At 47.4% G+C, this 17,624-nt stretch overlaps 1 pseudogene; it reads left to right on the top strand.

Annotated features, from left to right (window-relative positions):
- The first annotated feature begins 2,373 nt into the window (after positions 1–2,373).
- On the top strand, positions 2,374–3,902 carry LOC147352475 (ADP-ribosylation factor 4 pseudogene; annotated as a pseudogene).
- The last annotated feature ends 13,722 nt before the right edge of the window (positions 3,903–17,624 follow it).

Genomic DNA, 17,624 nt, shown 5'->3' with positions numbered 1-17,624 from the left:
AAGCAACGGCCCAGAGAAACCACCACCTGTGGGCTGGGTTGGCCTCTCTGAGCTCGGAAAGGGGCCCCCGCAGGCAGTCGGGGCTGGGAGTCGGGTGGACCTGTGCCCTTGCCCTTGAGTTGCTGGGAAGCCATTTATGGCCTGACACCCACCCGGGAGAGCTGGGTCTTAACCTGATTTAGCTCTTCTCTCTCTTGTTATCAATTGGTCACCATTACGAGCTGCTCACTCAGACCAGCCTGGCCGCTTCAGCACTGCTCATCCTCACAAAGGCGTGGAGAAGAGCGAAAACAGCTCACCAGAATTCCCACCCCCCAGAATTCATCCAGACCCCCTCCTGTCCCCCGGCTCTGCTGCATGGGCCTCTGGGCCCGCCCAGCTCAATCAGTCACTGTTCTAGGAGCTGAGGGGACAGATACACACGACAGAAACGGACCTACCTGCTCTCGTGCAGCTTCAAGGGGGAGACTGACAAGACAAGGGAGGAAACAGAAAGAGATCGAAGATGAATTTCAGATGAGTGGTCCAGTGGCTAAGACTGCGCTCACAATGCAGGGGGCCCAGGTTTGATCCCCGGTCAGGGAACTAGATCCCACATGCCGCAACTAAAGATCTCACATGCCATAATGAAGATCGAAGACCCCACATACTGCAACTAAGACCCAATGCAGCCAAACACAAACTAAATAAAATAAATTATAAAAAGTGAAGTGATACGAGAGAGACTCATGGGGAGGGAGAAAAGATGCGCGATGATAGTCCAGAAGGACTTCCTCTCCAAGGAAGCGTTGTTTGAGCCTAATTCTGAGTGATGGGGAAAAAAGATGACTCTGAGATCTGAAGAAAGAGCTCTCAAGGCAGAGGGAACAGGAGAAGCAAAGTCCCTGCAGCAGGAGCAGACTCGACCTTTTGGACCACAAGGAGGCTAGTGGGCAGAGAGGTGGGTGGGGGGAGGAGAGAACAGGGTGAGATCAGGTGGACCCTAGACCCCTGGTGCTTTGTGCCCCTGGGAACGTGTGCTTTTCATCAGGTTCACCGTCAGGACTTCACATCCCTGGACCTCTTTCTCTCCTCCCCACTCATGTCCCCCAGTATGCCTTTAGTTGAGCCCTTGCGCTCACAGACTTATAAAAGATAATAGAGAGAAGACTCTTGCCCAACCATGCCTTAGATGGAGGTCCGGTGTGGGAGGCTAAAGAAAGATCCTGGGAACTGGGAGACGAGAGGATCTGCCTGCTCTTAAGGGACTGCCTAAGCCCACCACCTGCCTCCTCCAGCCCTAGCTCACAGCACACGCCTGCTGCCCACTCACCATCCAAATCCGCCCTGAGCCTCTGTTCGTCTTGGCCCAACACTGGCGATGACCTTGCCCACATTCCACTTAGAGAAACCCCTCTTATTTGCCTAACATAAATGATTCAACTCCGGGGAGCCTCTCGAAACTCCCAGTAACATTTAATTGCTGGTTTGGATTTTTTTTTTTTTTTTAATGTTCCTTTCGCCTTTGTTTGGAGATCTATTTGATCTTTCGTGTCTTTTTTCTTATAGTTTTCTAAATACCTGTCTCTTCCCTCATACCACAAAGTCTGTGGAGAGTGGGAATTTAAATGTTGCCTCTGCCGTGAAGCTTTTGGTAAGACACTTAGCCATGTCAGATCTCAGCTTCGAGTGCCACAGGAGCAGATCCTAAAACCAGGATTCAATATAAGAAGTATATTGGAGGACTTCCCTGGTGGTCCAGTGGTTAAGAATCCTTCTGCCAATACAGTGGATGTGGGTTCAGTCCCTGGTCGGGAACTAAGATCCCACATGCCTTGGGGCAACTAAGCCCATGTGCTGCTTTTTTCGCCCATGACTACTTAGCCCATAGGACCACTGAGCTCGCGTGCTCTAGGGCCCGTGCTGCACAACAAGAAAAGCCGGTGGATTACAACAACAGCTTGCACGCCACAACGAAGACCCAGTGCAGGCAAAATAAAAATAAATAAATCAAAAACTTTTTAAAAAGAAGTGTATTGGGAGGCAATGCCAGGATGTTTCAGGAGACAAATGGGGATGTTAGACAGGGAAAAGGAAGGCACTACAAGCAGGGTACATTATTATTAAGCAAGTCACAACACTGGACACTGGACTTCAGAACTGATGGAAAACTCTGGGAGACACGTAGACTGTAGGTTCACCACTTGGCTGAACATTACAATCACCTGGGAGCTTTGAAAAACACAGGTGCCTGAATCCTCCAACAGAGACATGAATTTAATTGGTCTGGGATGAGGCTTGGGCACCAAAAATTTTTTATATTCCCTAGATGATCTAACATGCAGCAAAGTTTGAGTTACTGGTGTATAAAATACCCTCCAAGAGATGAAAAAACTGGGATGTTTCGGCACAGCCGAAGATTTAACGCCGGAGCCGGAGCTGCCCCGCCAGTCCTGGAGCAGGTCCTCATCCCGCTGTCCGGGAGCTTTTTCGGACACGCCGGCTAGCGAACCGTCCTCGCAGCCGTCTTTCTTCCTCAGCAGCTCTTTCCTCGCTGAGTTTTCTGGGAGCGTAAAAGGAGAAGGCCCGGGGACGCCCCAAACCCCTTTTGCTCCTGCCCATTGCAAGTGCCACTACCGCCATGGGCCTCACCATCTCCTCCCTCTTCTCCCGCCTCTTCGGCAAGAAGCAGATGCGCATTTTGATGGTTGGATTGGACGCTGCTGGCAAGACGACCATTCTGTATAAACTGAAGTTAGGGGAGATAGTCACCACCATTCCTACCATTGGTTTTAATGTGGAAACAGTAGAATATAAGAACATTTGTTTCACAGTATGGGATGTTGGTGGTCAAGATAAAATTAGGCCTCTCTGGAGGCATTACTTTCAAAATACCCAGGGTCTTATTTTTGTGGTAGATAGCAATGATCGTGAAAGAATTCAGGAAGGAGCAGAAGAGCTGCAGAAAATGCTTCAGGAAGATGAGTTGTGAGATGCAGTGTTGCTGCTTTTTGCAAACAAACAGGACTTGCCGAATGCTATGGCCATTAGTGAAATGACAGATAAATTAGGTCTTCAGTCCCTTCGTAACAGAACATGGTATGTTCAAGCCACTTGTGCTACACAAGGAACCGGTCTGTATGAGGGACTTGACTGGCTGTCAAATGAGCTTTCAAAACGTTAAATGAAGCTGGATATCTAACCAAGGACATGTTTGATAGAATTGGTCTAGGCTTGTTACAACAAAATTAGTTTGCATCTTGGTTATTAAACAGTATCCGGGACTGGTTTGGGCAGAATATTACTGCGTTTAAACTTATTTTGTTGCCAATTATTGTTTACCAAGTGTAATGTTGCCATTTAGCAATATGCTTGGTTTTAAAGAGATTCTCCTTAACTTGGGAAAAAAAAAAAGTGTCCTCTTTTAATTTTACTTCCCTTAAGCCTAAATGCCTGGACTTAGCTAATGTGACACCTTTTAAATAAATCCATTTTGAATGTTTTTTTTTTTTGAGCCCACAGGAATAATGTTTTAAAGTTACCCCTTGCTACTTTAATGATACCTTTATCATTCCTGGGACAGTCTGCTGATTTAAAAAAATGTAGCATTCCATTTGTATTTATTTTCCCCCCTTGCCAAAAAGATTTTTTAATACTGCTTGTACCAGCCAGGGAAATGCTCCGAAACACTATTCAGATCTTGCACTGAGGAACTTCTATTTTTACCCCCATTGTTATTGACTCCTGGCTTCCATCAGCCAAGCTTACCTTGGTGTGGTTTAGATTTGATAATTAATTCTGTGCTAGATAAAAAGAGTGCATATGGAGATGATTTTTAATCCTCAGCAGATTGTCTTCCTTTATATTGTATCTTTTTTATGTTGCATGTTGCTTTTGGTATCAGCCTGACTCTTTGCCCAGTATATGATAGTTCTGCTGATGTTTTATTGTTTATTGGTGAACATATCTTCATTAAGAGTTTTTGGAAAACTCATCAAACTCAATAAGTTTTCTTCATAACCCATTTGGAATTATTCCTAATAAAATGATAAAAACATTTAAGAAAAAAAAAAAAAAAAAGAAAAAACTGGGATGTTTATCCACCAAGGCTTCATCCATCTTTGCTTGACAATGCTCGCTTGGCCACAAAAAAAGAGAATGCTCAGTTCTCTTGAGCAGAAAAAATAAACAAACAAACAAAAAAATTTCCTAAACCAAACTCACAGATGTTTATAATAAGCAACCTTGGTTGTATGAAGGTGAAATTGAACAGTATGTTGACAGCATCCATATGTCTCTAAAATGGGGATTAAAATTGTGTGAATTTTGGTGAGGATTAGTCAATGTTATTAAGTGCCTGGCACACAATGGGCACTCAATAAATGTTGTTATTATGATCTTTGCTGTGAGTTACTGGTGTATTCCCTTGGGATCCAGACAGAGACTCTGTACAAAGTGGATGCCCAGTGAGCATCAGTGAGTCTCTTGATCTCCCCTCTAAGACAGCAAGGCTGGAAACCTGAGTCAGTGCGGCTGCTAAGACACATCACCCAATCCTGCGGTCCCTGAGACTCTGAAACAGTGTCTCTCCCTAGACGATCTGATATTTTTAACCTTGGCGGCACAGTGGAATCACCTGAGGACTTCACGAGAAAATACGCACGCCTGGGTTCCTCCGCCAGGGATTTCTGATTTAATTGGTCTGGGGTGAGGCCTGGGCATTCTGGATTTGTAACAGCTCCCAGGAAGATTTTAATGTTGCAGACTTGGTGATTAACCAAAGGGTGGGGGTCGGGTGGAGGGTTGGGGGATGAGCAGGAATGGGAGTGTAGTTGCCTCATTTCCCCTGCTGTTCCAGTCCTGCTCTCTCCTCCGCTGTGTCCCCAGGGTTTCAAGAGAATCCAGTGTCTGGGAAAGAGGCATACTCGGGGCCTGGGTGGGCATGAGCACTGCTGCTCCCCACCTACAGGGCAGCTACTCACTGACATAGGTGGCTTTCTCATTCATTCTTCCATGTGCCCTCCCCCTGATCCAGCTAATAGGACCCTTGAGCCCACACCAGCTCACCCCAAAAGCACCCCCCTGAGTGCCTCTCACACATCAGGTTGCTAGGTGGGGGTGGGGTGGGCCCTGAGATGCCCCAGTCCTTACACTCCCTGCTCTCTAGAGGAGAATAACCCCCAACACCCACATGGACCAGGGCTGGGATGGAAGTCTGCATCCTTGCTGGGGGTATCAGGGAAGATCACTTCCTCCTGGGGTGGGAGGAGAGTGCTTAGTACAGGTTTTCTGGAGGAGCCTTATAGACATCCTCTGAGATAGGTAGGAGATTTATTCAAAAAGTCATCAGGAAGGAGGATGGGACAGTTTCAGATTCTTCAGGATGTTCCTTCCAGGCAGAGTGCTGGGTCCTCTACACGCATCATGAATAAAAGTAGTAACAGTAGAACATCCTGGAGGGCCAGTGTGGCCAAAAAACCAGAAACAATATTGTAACAAATTCAATACTTTTTAAAAATGGTCCTCATTAAAAAAAAAAAAAAACACACCAATCTTTAAAAAAAAAGTAATACAAGCTCACATGTGTTGTGCACCAGGACTCTTCAAAGTGCTCGTTTCATCCTCACAACACGCCTCTGAGCAGATCTTACTGTTCTCATCTTTCACAGATGAGGACACGGAGGCTTAGAGTGGGGCAGTGACTTATCCAAGGCCTCACAGTGGTGCTGTCAAGACTGTAACCCAGGCACGTCTGGCGGCTGATCTCCTCTCCTTAACTATCACATCAAAGGCCTCCCATCACCCTCTTTCATTCTCACAAGCCAATGAATGAGGTATCGCTCTCTTGCCCTTAATCAAAGACTATAAAGATCAAGGAGGCCACCGTCACATGCTGGGTAAAGAAGGTACAGATATAGGTCCAGTCCTGACCTGCCCGACCCAGAAATCCTGCCTGCTCCCAGGACCCAGCTCTCTTTCCACAGTCCCTCCCTGTCTGGGCAGATCTTAGTTCTCTTAAGCATTTCCTCCCCACCAGAGATCCGGCCCCTAAAAATAGGATTTTCCTCGTGGTTCTAGGGGCTAAGACTCCACATTACCAATGCAGGGGACCTGGGGTTGGATTCCTAGTCAGGGAACTAAAATCCCACTTGCCGCAACTGAGTTCATATACCACAACTAAAGAATCATGTGTGCCGCAACTCAGACCGGGTGCAGCCAAATAAGTAAACTAATTAAACTTTCCCCTAAAAAAGTCCCTGCCAGCTGCCTGCTTAGCTTTGCTGGGTCTTGGCCACAGCCAGGGCCTCCTTTCCCACAAGCCCCTGCGGGAACTCCCACGGTCATCAAGTTGGGCCCACTCAGCACAGAACTGACATCTCTAGCCCTGCAAGGATGGCGCCTATTGGCAGGCCCCGAGGGTGGCCTGATGTTCCTGCTGGGGTGTCTTGCCACGTCCCCATTTCCAATCATATTTTTAACCAGGGCTGTGGGGGCACAGGGAAGGATGTGTTTTGCTAGTGTGAGCCCAGCCCAGCCCAGTCGTCTCAGGCACCCACCGGCTCCCTGGTATCCACCCCAGCAGATAAAGCAGGACTCTGCCCTCTCTCCCCTCTCCCAGCCTCAGAGCCTTGTGGCCTCTTTGAGAAACTCCAGGAAGGCTGCACTCAGAGAAAACACTGTTACCAGTCTAAGGGCTTGTAATGAACCAAATTATCCTGAATTAATTGGGTGTTGTTAGCCGTGTGCCGTGTCGGGGAGGGGGTTGGGGAGCAGCAGCAGCAGCCAGCGAGCCTGGGGAAGGGAAAGGCGGGGGCCGCCCAGCCCACAATACAAAATGCTCTGCACAGCTTGTTCGAGAGAAGAATCCCTTAGTGTCAGCTCTCGCCGAAATAGCCAAGGCACCCACTCTCGCCTCCTGATAGGACCTCTATTCTGAAACCAGACTCCCGGCCCCCGGCTTTGAACATTGGAACTCCAGGGGCATAGGTCCGCGTTCCCAGGAGCCGTCATACAGCCTGGATGATAAGAATGAGCCTGTACCAGCCCCCTACCCCCCACCCCTCACCCCCGCGCCGAGCTTCAGGGTCAAATTACAAAGGAATCGAGAGGCCCAGTCTCTTGGCTGTACATCCCACTTCCTGCCTTGATGGGACTGGTGAGCGAGGCGTCGCCAAGCTGGGAATTGCTTCTAATTAAGTATTTGCAGGAAACGGAAGGCGGAGGCTCTGAAGAGCACACGTGGTCTTCAGCTGGTGCACAACAGAGGTGGTGCTGAGATCAGAGCACCTGCGAGAGGGACCTGAGCCCAGAGGTCTTATCTTGGCTCTTCTCCAACGGGCTGCGTGACCCTGGACAAGTTACTTCCCTCTCTGAGCCACGGTGTCTTCAACTGCGGGGTTGCTGGAATGAACAATCTCAGTCCCTGGGTCTCAGCCACTGGGAGGAGGCAGGGGTCTTGCGGGTTTTGCTAAGGTCGAGGAACCTTTGTGTGTACCCTCACTGTCTGTTGGGGGACAGGATAGCTCTCATGCTCACATGTACGATTGTTTTTCAAATGAACATAGACTCAGTGGTTATTTATAAAATAAAAATGTGTTTTAAAACAGTCACTGAATTCATGGGAATTTGATTCATTATTTTCTATATTTAATGATACTTTATGGGAGTTCCCTGGCAGTCCAGTGGTTAAGACTCCACACTTCCACTGCAGAGGGCACAGGTTCAATCCCTGGTCAGGGAACTAGGATCCCACATGCTTCATGGCTTGGGAAAAAAAAAATTTTTTTAATGCTACTTTATCTTTTTAATTTTTTTATTGTGGTAAAATACACAAACGTATTTTATAATATGTTATAATATTTACAACATATACCATCTTAGCCATTTATAACTATACAATTCAGTGGCAGTGAGTACATTCATACTGCTGTACAACCAACACCATTATCCATCTCCAGAACTTTTTCATCATCCCAAAATAAACTCTAGCCATGAAACACTAAGTTCCCACTCTTCCTCCTCTTTCAGCCCCTGGAAACCCCCGGTGGTTATTTTCTTAATCAAAAAGACACTAAAAAGGCAACCGTTCTTCTTATTTGGGATCTTTGGAATAAACAGATGTTGAGAAGGAATTCTACTTCCGGAAAAGGTGAGGAGCTCTTGACCTCCAGACACCAACCCCCTGCCTGAGCTGACATTTACTGATTTTCTAATGTCAGGAAGGAAACATCAACTTGTTAATTTTTCCCCTAGATTGAAGACAGATTTACCTTTCAATTTTTTTTTTTTTTCTTTTCATGAAGGGTGGGAATATGGAGGTAGAATCTACAGAAAGAATTAGCAAAGATGTCAGAGAAGCGATTTCCTCTGCAGGGCGTGGAGGAGCCTTGCAGGGAGCAGGAAATATTCTCTATCTTGATCTGTGGGTGGTTTACTGGTGTGGATATATGTAAAAATTCACTGAGCTGCTCAGTTAAGATATACATGCTTTGCTGTATATTTTTATATCCAGAATATATCCAGAATAGCATCATTTTAAAAAGGGAGTGATGGGTGTCGTTTGTAGTGATGTGGATGGACCTGGAGTCTGCCATACAGAGTGAAGTCAGAAAGAGAAAAACAAATATCGTATATTAACATATATATATGAAATCTAGAAAAATGTACCAATGAACCTGTTTGCAGGGCAGAAATAGAGACACAGATGTAGAGAATGGATTTGTGGACACAGGTGGGGAAGGAGAGGATGGGACAAATTGAGAAAGTAGCAATGCCATATACACTCCCATGTGTAAAACAGATAGCTAGTGAGAAGCTGCTGAATAGCACAGGTTGCTCAGCTTGGTGCTCTGTGATGACCTAGAGGGGTGGGAGGTAGGGGGGAAGGTGGGAGGGAAGCTCAGGAAGGAGGGAATATATGTATACTTACAGCTGATTCACCGTGCTGTATGGCAGAAACTAACAACATTATAAAGCAATTACACTCTAACAGTAAAAAAACAGGGAGTGAGCCATCCATTCAATGGGTATAAAATAACAACATCAAAAGCAGAGAAGGATGACAGACATTGCTCTCCTGCCAGGTAAGTGTCTACCTTCCTTGAACAAGCAGGCCAGGATCTGCTCTATCCTGAAATAACATCAGGTAACAGATCATTTGTTTATTCATTTGTTAAAGAAAAATGGCCCTTTCTTTGAGCCAGGCCCCATGCAAGGACCTGGAGATACAGAGAAGCTCAGTGACCTCATGGAACCGTGTCAGCTGTGGCCATCTCCCTCGTCCACCTACAAAATGCACGGTCAAGTTCTGGTTTACTTCACCTAAATAGCTCCTGCCACAGTCTCAGCTTCTTCCCTCTTCTACTTTCTCAGCAGAGGTCATCTTAAAGACTCTCTGAGGACGCCTTGTGAAGCTCTGGCCAGATGATCATTAGTAGGGAATAATCCTCTTTGTCAGGCAAAACAATCTCTGTTCCTTTATAGACCTATCCATCTTCAAACCCTCTAGTCAGAGCACTTTGGTTTAATACTAACAAGCTGATTTTGAAACCTATCTGTTTATGTTTCTATGACATGGAACTTCTTGAAGACAGGCATTTGCTATATTCATCTTTGTGTCGATTCTATTTCTTAAGCACCAAGTATGTGCGTATAGCCCAGTGTCTGGCACATACTCTGAGCTCGTGAAGTTCACTGAGTATATAATTGAATCAAGGAAGGGATACACAGACGGAAGAGCAAAATGCCCAGAGGGGTCAACTGAGGGTTGACAGGCTGAGGGTCACCCAGCGATGGCTGGATTGCAAATAACACTGTCCCCAGAAGTCAGCATCCCCTCTTTTCCTTGGCAGGCTACAGCCACACCGTAAAACTTCCTGTCTATCCCTTTGAAGAGGTGGGTTTGATTTACATCAGCCATCAGGCAACAAAAATATGGCCTTCAAACTTTTACTGCCTTTTTATTATTCCCGGTGATGCACAGAAACATCATCCAAAACATTAGCAATTACTTTGAAGGTGCATGTTCCAAAGGCTTGGGGCTGAGGGGATTTTCTAATTTGATAAGTCAGGGTATTTCTGCCAGGCAGGCCCACAGACATCAGCAGAACTGGAGCTGAGTCAAAAGCAGAATTGATCTTTCAAGCCTCCTTCTCATTTCCATCAGCACCCCACCAGACACCTTATGCTGTGGCCTGTTCCCATCCATGTATAATTTATACATTTGATTTCAGTAGATCCATCTCTGCTTCATTCACAGGGAGGTGGAACAGGGAGAGCTCCTCTACTTTCCATGGAGAGTGATCATGTATATTTCCATAGACTGTGTTTCTATTTCTGCCTGGAGAATTATTTTTTTAAAGAGTAATTCCAAACTCACTCTCATATTTATTTAGTCTTTAGAAGCAGGTGGAATGGTGTGGACTTGTGTGGTTATTTCTGTTTATGCAGGTGGGAGGCTTGTCCCAGGCCTATCAGAGAGGAGACCAACCTAATGCCTCCCGATGCTGAGGAGTAGCTAGGAGAAGGCTGACGCCACCTTATCTGGAGCCAGAGTCAGTGCCCACTGAACTCTGACCCCAGTGTAGCTCTCCATCAGGCGAGTCGCCAGGGCCTTCCTCAAGTAGCTTAAGTAGCGTCCCCTGGAGGAAGACCAGGCCATAAACGGGAAAACACGAGATGCTCTTTCTTAAACCTAAGTCCTAATGTCAGGCTCTGTTGTTCTTCCTTTCCTCCTTTTCTGCTCCACTGCCCTGTGGGGAAATCTGATCCAATTCTGGAATCCCAGAGTTTCAAGAATTACCTTGGTAGTAATTAAACTGCCCCCCCGCACCCTCCCAACCCCACTGATCTTATACTCAAAACCTCTTCTCAAGGGACCTGTGCTTGTCTGTGCACCAGCAACTTCACCCCCGGGAGCCCAGCCACAAGCCTTCCTTCTAAATACCCTTCCTGGTTGGGCAGTGCTGCAGACTGTACCTCCAAGATGACTGCCACAAGATCTCCCATCCCACATGTTCTTACAACTTGAAAGCTGATCATTCCCCTACTGAGAGACAGGGTCTCTAATTCCTCCACTATAATCTAGGCAGACTTGTGACTATGGCAGAAGTAACACTGTTGCTTCCCCCTGGTTCTCTTGGAACCCAGCTGCCATGCTGTGAGGAAGCCCAGACCACATGGAGAGGCAACATTATAGGTGCCTGGGTGACAGCCCCCGCTGAGATCCTAGCCAACAGCCAGGATCAATGCCAGTCATGAGAGTGAGAAAGCCTTTGAAATGACTCCCGATCCTGCTACTATTTGACTGCAGTTGTCCAAGGGATCCTGAGTGAGAACCACCTTTCCAAATCTAGTTCATCTATAGAACCATGAGATGTTATAATAAAATGACTGTTGTTTTAAGCCACTGCTTTGGGGGATGATTCATTTTGCAGCGATAAACAACTGAAGCAGGGACTTCCCTGGTGGTCCAGAAGTTAAGAAAAGCCTTGCAATACAGAAGACACAGGTTTGATCCCTGGCTGGGGAACTAAGATCCCACGTGCCAGGAAGCAAGTAAGCTGAGGCACAACTAGAGAGTCCACGTCCCACCACAAAGGGTCCCAAGTGCCACAGTTAGGACCCGACACAGCCAAAAAAATAAATTAAAAAAAAAAAGGTAACTGAAACAGACACGGTTAGCAGAGGAAGTAAAGACAAAAGTGAGCCTCTGGCAGCGGTTCTACTGCCCCAGCTAAAAGACACGCCAGATTTATACAAAATCACATGTAAATGAGTGCTGACGGCCTTGGGTGCTCCCTCTCTCAGCAGACATTTGGGAAGGAAGAGGGCGGTAGAGGGAGAAAGAGAGACAATATTTATTGAGTACCTGCCACATACCAGGTAGGTGTCTTCTTACCCATCACACAGCTGAAAAAAAACTGATGGCCAGAGAAGTTGAGTTGGTGAAGGCCACGCTGCTAGTAAGTGCGCTGTTTGTGAAGTGAGGCTTATGGCCTGAGACACATATGGAGGAAAGAGGTGCTTCATAAATGTTAGTGGAAGGAGTGAATGAATGAATGAATGAATGCATTCCATCTGCCTTTTCTATGTAGCCTTTTTCTTCCCTGGTGGCTCAGGGTGCAAGTTGAACATCTTATGGGATAACGTCACTGATTTGTTTTTTTCCAGGGAAGGAAAGAGAAGGTAGGGAGTGGGCTGAGCCCAGGACCCCACTGCTGGCTGCTGCCCAGGGAATAGGCTGGCCATCCTGCCAGGTGGGGGTCACCATCCTGTCCTCCTCTGGTCTCAGCCCTCTTGAAGGTGCCCGGGGTCCCAGATGTTCTTCAGGCCCCCCTCAGTGCCATTCTGACTGTGTGTAGTCTCTAGTGCCAAGCCTTGGGGCAGAATCCATGCCACGGTGGTCGTGACCACATAAGGGCAGCCAGGCGGGGCCAGTGGGTTTCTGTTTGTACTCTGGTCCTCCCCAAGCACAACTAGGAGCAGAAATCATTTTGTCCTTTGCCATAGGCATCTTTTTAAAAATTATTCATTAATGTATGTATGTATGTATGTATGTATTTGGCTGTGTTGGGTCTTAGTTGCGGCGAGCAGGATCTTTCTTTGTGGTGCGCAGGCTTCTCTAGTTCCAGCAGGAGGGCTCTTCTCTAGCTGTAGCTTGCAAGCTCAGTAGCTGTGGCCCGTGGGCTTAGTGGCCCCGCCGCACATGGGATCTTAGTTCCCTGACCAGGGATTGAACCTGAGTCCCCTTTATTGGAAGGCGATTCTTAACCTTGGCCCAGCAGGGAAGTCCTGCAGGCCCTGCAGCTGCACTGCCCTTTTCTTGCCTTTTTTTTTTTTTTTTTTAACCACAAAGAACCATATTTTTCCAGGAAAGAGGGAGAAGAAAGCAAGTGTCAGGGTTGGGGGGGGGGTACTTACACTAAGCACCTACCATGCCCCAGGCACTGTATAATGTGCATTCATCATCTCATTTAATCTTCATAATAATGCTATGAATAGTTAATCAGCTGCTTGTCCATTTAAAAAATAACACTATGAGGTACATATTACTATCCCTGTTTTACAGATGAGGCTCAGAGAGCTTAAATAACTTTGCCAAAGTCACACAGTTACCACAGTTTAGAGCTGGATTTCAAGCCCAGCCAAGCTGGTACAGTTTTAAAGCCAGGGCTCTTTTCCTCCTTCCCGGGAACTAGAATCCTCTTAGCCATGAAGTGCCTGAGAGCAGGTACAGGACCAGGAGAAAAGCTTACCTCCATCCCCCAAATATCATTCATGAAGCTGGGGCAATACATACTGGCAAAACCAGAGGCAACGTACTCAGTAACATATATCTGAGCTGTTTCTGTGGTTCTTGGCTTCAGTCTGTAAGACCATAGAACTTAAGATACTCAGCTCTGGCTTGATCTCATTCGTGAGCCAGCTGCCCACCACAACCCTGTCTCCCAGAGCTCAGACCAAGCCAGATGAGGAGAGCATACTTTTTTCCATGCATCTCACCTCACCCACCACTGAATTCCATTTCTGCTGAATCCTATGGGAGTGCGGTGCTTCAGCACCTAAACTCTGGAGCTATACTGGTTGGGTTCACCAATAGGACCTCTAACAAGTGACTCAACATGTCCTTGGCTCAGTTTCTCCATTTGTAAAATTGGGTTTATGAGAAAACCTACCACATAGGGTTATTAGGATTCAGTGAGTCAGTATGTGGAAAGGTTCATCAATGATAGGTTGGCTATTGATGCTATTTCTGGTTTGATTTGAGCACTGCCTGACCCATATCTTGCAACCCAGAAAGAACCCCTTTGAGTATGCCCCTCTGGAGACCAGACTAAACAGCCCAGCCAGCCCCCTCACCTCACCTATTGCCCCTCAGAGAACCAGGCAGGGATTGGCCAGGAAGCCTTTCTATATCAAGGAGGATGCTCTTAGAAATGGGCTGGGTGTGGCCTTAATCACTCACTGCCCAGCTCCTCCCCTGATTCCTGTCCTGTAGCTCAAGCAGCTTCACCACGTTCAGGCCTCACCTGAACCCTCAGATCATTTCCTCAAATTACCTGTGCCTGGCCTGGAGGCGATGCCACACACAGAGAGGAGGAGAAGCAGCTGCTTGTCACCTCCCCTCCTCCCCCCATTAGGATGTGAGTCACCTCCGGAGATGGGACTAGACAGCCAGAGGGTGAATAGCTGACCTCATGGTTTGGGTTACTAGGTTCCAGGTATCCCAAAATGCCACTGACATTTTATTTCCCTCTGATGAGTTGATGCCAGCCCTCCAGTGACAGGGACCGCACCCCAATTCCCTAGCCCAGCTGCAGAACCACCCTGGCAAGTCAAGGGATTCTAGACTCCAAATGGCACAGGTCAGAGTGGACTATGTATGTCGATGATTTTCTCCCATCTGTACACTGACCAGTGATAGCAAAGCCAAGTTGAAGCCAGGTCAGTGCAAGTTGCAGAAGCAGAAAGCTAATTCTATACACCTCTCTCCTTCAACTCACCCATCCTGAGTGCACCAAGGTAACTCCTCCAGTCATCCACCCATCAACACTATTCTCTGCCTGCTTCAGTGTACAGCAGTGCACATCCGTTCCCTAGTCCCTTCTGTCAGCGGACTTATTTCTCCCTCTATCAGAACTTTTTATTTATTTATTTTTTGGCTATAGTGGGTCTTCTTTGCTGCACACGGGCTTTCTTTAGTTGTGGCAAGCGGGGGCTACTCTTTGTTGCAGTGGGCGGGCTTCTCATTGCAGTGGTTTCTCTTGTTGCAGAGTATAGGCTTTAGTCGAAAGGGCTTCAGTACTTGCATCGCGTTGTGGATCGTGGGCTCTAGAGTGCAGGTTCAGCAGACGTGGCCCATGGGCTTAGTTGCTTCATGGCCTGTGGGATCTTTCAGGACTGGCAGTCTAATCAGTGTCCCTTACATTGCAAAGCAGATTCTTTAACCACTGGACCACCAGGGAAGCCCAGAACTTTTAAAAAAGACATTGGTTGAGCTCCTGATTTGTAGCTGGTCAGATATTGGTCAGGTACTGTTTCATTTATTCCTTACAAATACCCTGGAAGGTAGATCTATTATTAAATCCGTTTCCCTAGTGGCTCAGTTGGTAAAGAATCTGCCTGCAACGCAGGAGACCCAGGTTCAATCCTTGGATCAGGAAGATCCCCTGGAGACGGAAGTGGCAACCCACTCCAGTATTCTTGCCTGGAGAATTCCATGGACAGAGGAGCGGGTCAGGCTACAGTCCATGGGATTGCAAAGAGTCGGACATGACTGTGCGACTAAAAAAAAAAAAAATATGAAAACAGGTTCAGAATGGTTAAGAAACTTGCATGACTTTCACATCCAGTGAAGACTTGAGCAAGGGTCTGAATGAGGTCTTGCCAACTGTAGAGCCCGGTTTGTTATAGCTACACCTTGCTCCCTCTGACTCTGGCCTGTGACAGTGACTTTGACCTCTCTGCAGGCTCATCTCCACACTGATTCTGCCCTCTCTACTATTCAGGTCAGAGGTTATTGCCACAGAGGCATCCACCACAAACACAGGCAGGCACCTCTTAGCTACTCCTACTGCATGACCTCACCTTCCCAATTGGGAGCTAAGCAGCTTAAAATCTTCAGTCTTGGGGGCAGGGGCAACAATTGCTGTTGTTTTAATGTTTATTTATCTATTTGGCTGCACCTGGTCTTAGTCGCAGCATGTGGGCTCTTGAGTTGTGGCATGCGAACTCAGTTGTGGCATGTGGGATCCAGCTCCCTGACCAAGGATCATGTCAAACCTGGGCCCCCTGCACCAGGAGTGCAGAGACTTAGCCATTGGACCACCAGGGAAGTCCCTCTTTAGTCTATTGTTAATGTCAAGAGGTCTGGGTTCCCAAGAGAATCTCTCAGATACATTGATATTGCACAACTGATATTGCAAGAAATACCAAAGTTAAAGGCCTAGAATTGTAGCCCCACCAATAGCTGGATTCAAAATCCACCACCCTGGTACCAGGATCTCAGCACCCAGCCTGGTCACATAAACTCAGTATGCAAGGAAAGCATAGGCAGTGTTTCCCAAAGCATGGTCTAGGGAACCCTCCCCACCAAGAGATGCTACAAGAGAATTTTCACAGCCAAACATTTTATACCCTAATCCCTGCCTAAAGGTTTACTCTAGTCTTTAGTAAATTATAAGTTTGAGCAGTTTTTCAGTAAAGAGATTTCCCTTTAACTCAGTGTTTCTTCAATTTATATAATCCCAGAATGCTTTCACCTTTTTTAGGTTATATGAATGTCCAGTGGAATGGGCTTTGAGAATTGATGGTCTGGTACCTCCACCCTCATCTGAATCACACCAGGTTCAGCTGCAGATCACCAGTCTTCCAGCTATAACAGCCCACTTCACAGGCAGGGCCAGTGAGGCAGGGCACGTGGTCTCAGCCCGTGGAGCAGAGTTCACACTCCCGCTGCTGGCAGCACCCTTCAACCCCCTCTCTGACCCCTGGACTCTGGGGCCTGCTGCCAGCCCAGCCCATAGTTGACCTCCTGTGACTTGATCCCTCGATTCAGGTACTTCTGCATTCCTGGCTCCTGGTGCCAGCGCTATCAGAACAGCCCTCGCCGTCTGCATGCCTGCTCCCTGCCAGAAAGTGCATGATGGAGAGAGAGTCCCAGGGGGGCCAAGCCTGGTTGCAAGGGGCGCACTTCCTAAGGCAGCACTTGAGCAGAGCCACATGCTGGGGAATTGGCCTCGGTTGGAGCAGAGGCATCCAACAGCTTGCAAGGCGAAGACACAAACAGCTCCCAAGCACAAAACGCCTTCACAAAAGCTCAGCATGCAAAAGAGCCCACCTGTCTCTCCACCACCCCACCCACCAGGTAACACCCGCACCAGCGGCAGCAGCAGCAGCCACTTCCACCCCCGCCCCAACAGCCCAAGTCATGTGAAGGCTGCCAGCCTTTGCCTGTCGGCCCCTAAGAACAGGGCCGACATCACTAATACATTCTGTCCATCTCAAAACCCAGGACAAGAGATTAAGCAATAGTAATCACTACAGGAGTCCCAGACAGAGTGGGGCAGGGGTGTGGGGTGTATGAAATCAATAGTTATCTACTGCCTCCTGAAATTTGCTTCTTCAAGCCGGGCGTCCTCTTTTTCTTTTTCTTTTATTCATTTATTTTTTAACTTTTAATTTTGAATTAGGGTATAGCCAGTTAGGGTTTTCCTGGTAGCTGTAACTGGTAAAGAATCTGCCCACAATGCAGAAAATCCTGGGTTTGATCTCTGGGTCGGGAAGATCCCTGGAGGAGGGCGTGGCAACCCACTCCAGTATTCTTGACTGGAGAATCCCGATGGACAGAGGAACTTGGTGGGCTATAACCCCAGGAGTTGCCAACAGTCAGACACGACTGAGTGATTAAGCACAGCACAGCACATAGCCAATTAACAATATTGTGATAGTTTCAGGTGAACAGCAAAGGGACTCAGCCATACATATACATGTATCCATTCTTGCCAAACTCCCCTCCCTTCCAGGCTCAGGCAACCTCTTTATAGGACTTGGACTAATAACGTCCATGTCTACAGACCCTGCGGGCATACAAGCATCTAAAACAATAGCCAGCCCCAGGTTTTGTAGAATGGGTTCTCCCATGT

The sequence above is a fragment of the Bos grunniens genome, chromosome 19 (genome assembly GCF_055505025.1).
Source record: "Bos grunniens cultivar Pamir isolate PY7600 chromosome 19, Bosgru_T2T1.0, whole genome shotgun sequence".
NCBI lineage: Eukaryota > Metazoa > Chordata > Mammalia > Artiodactyla > Bovidae > Bos > Bos grunniens.
This window is presented reverse-complemented; position numbering and strand designations above follow the sequence as displayed.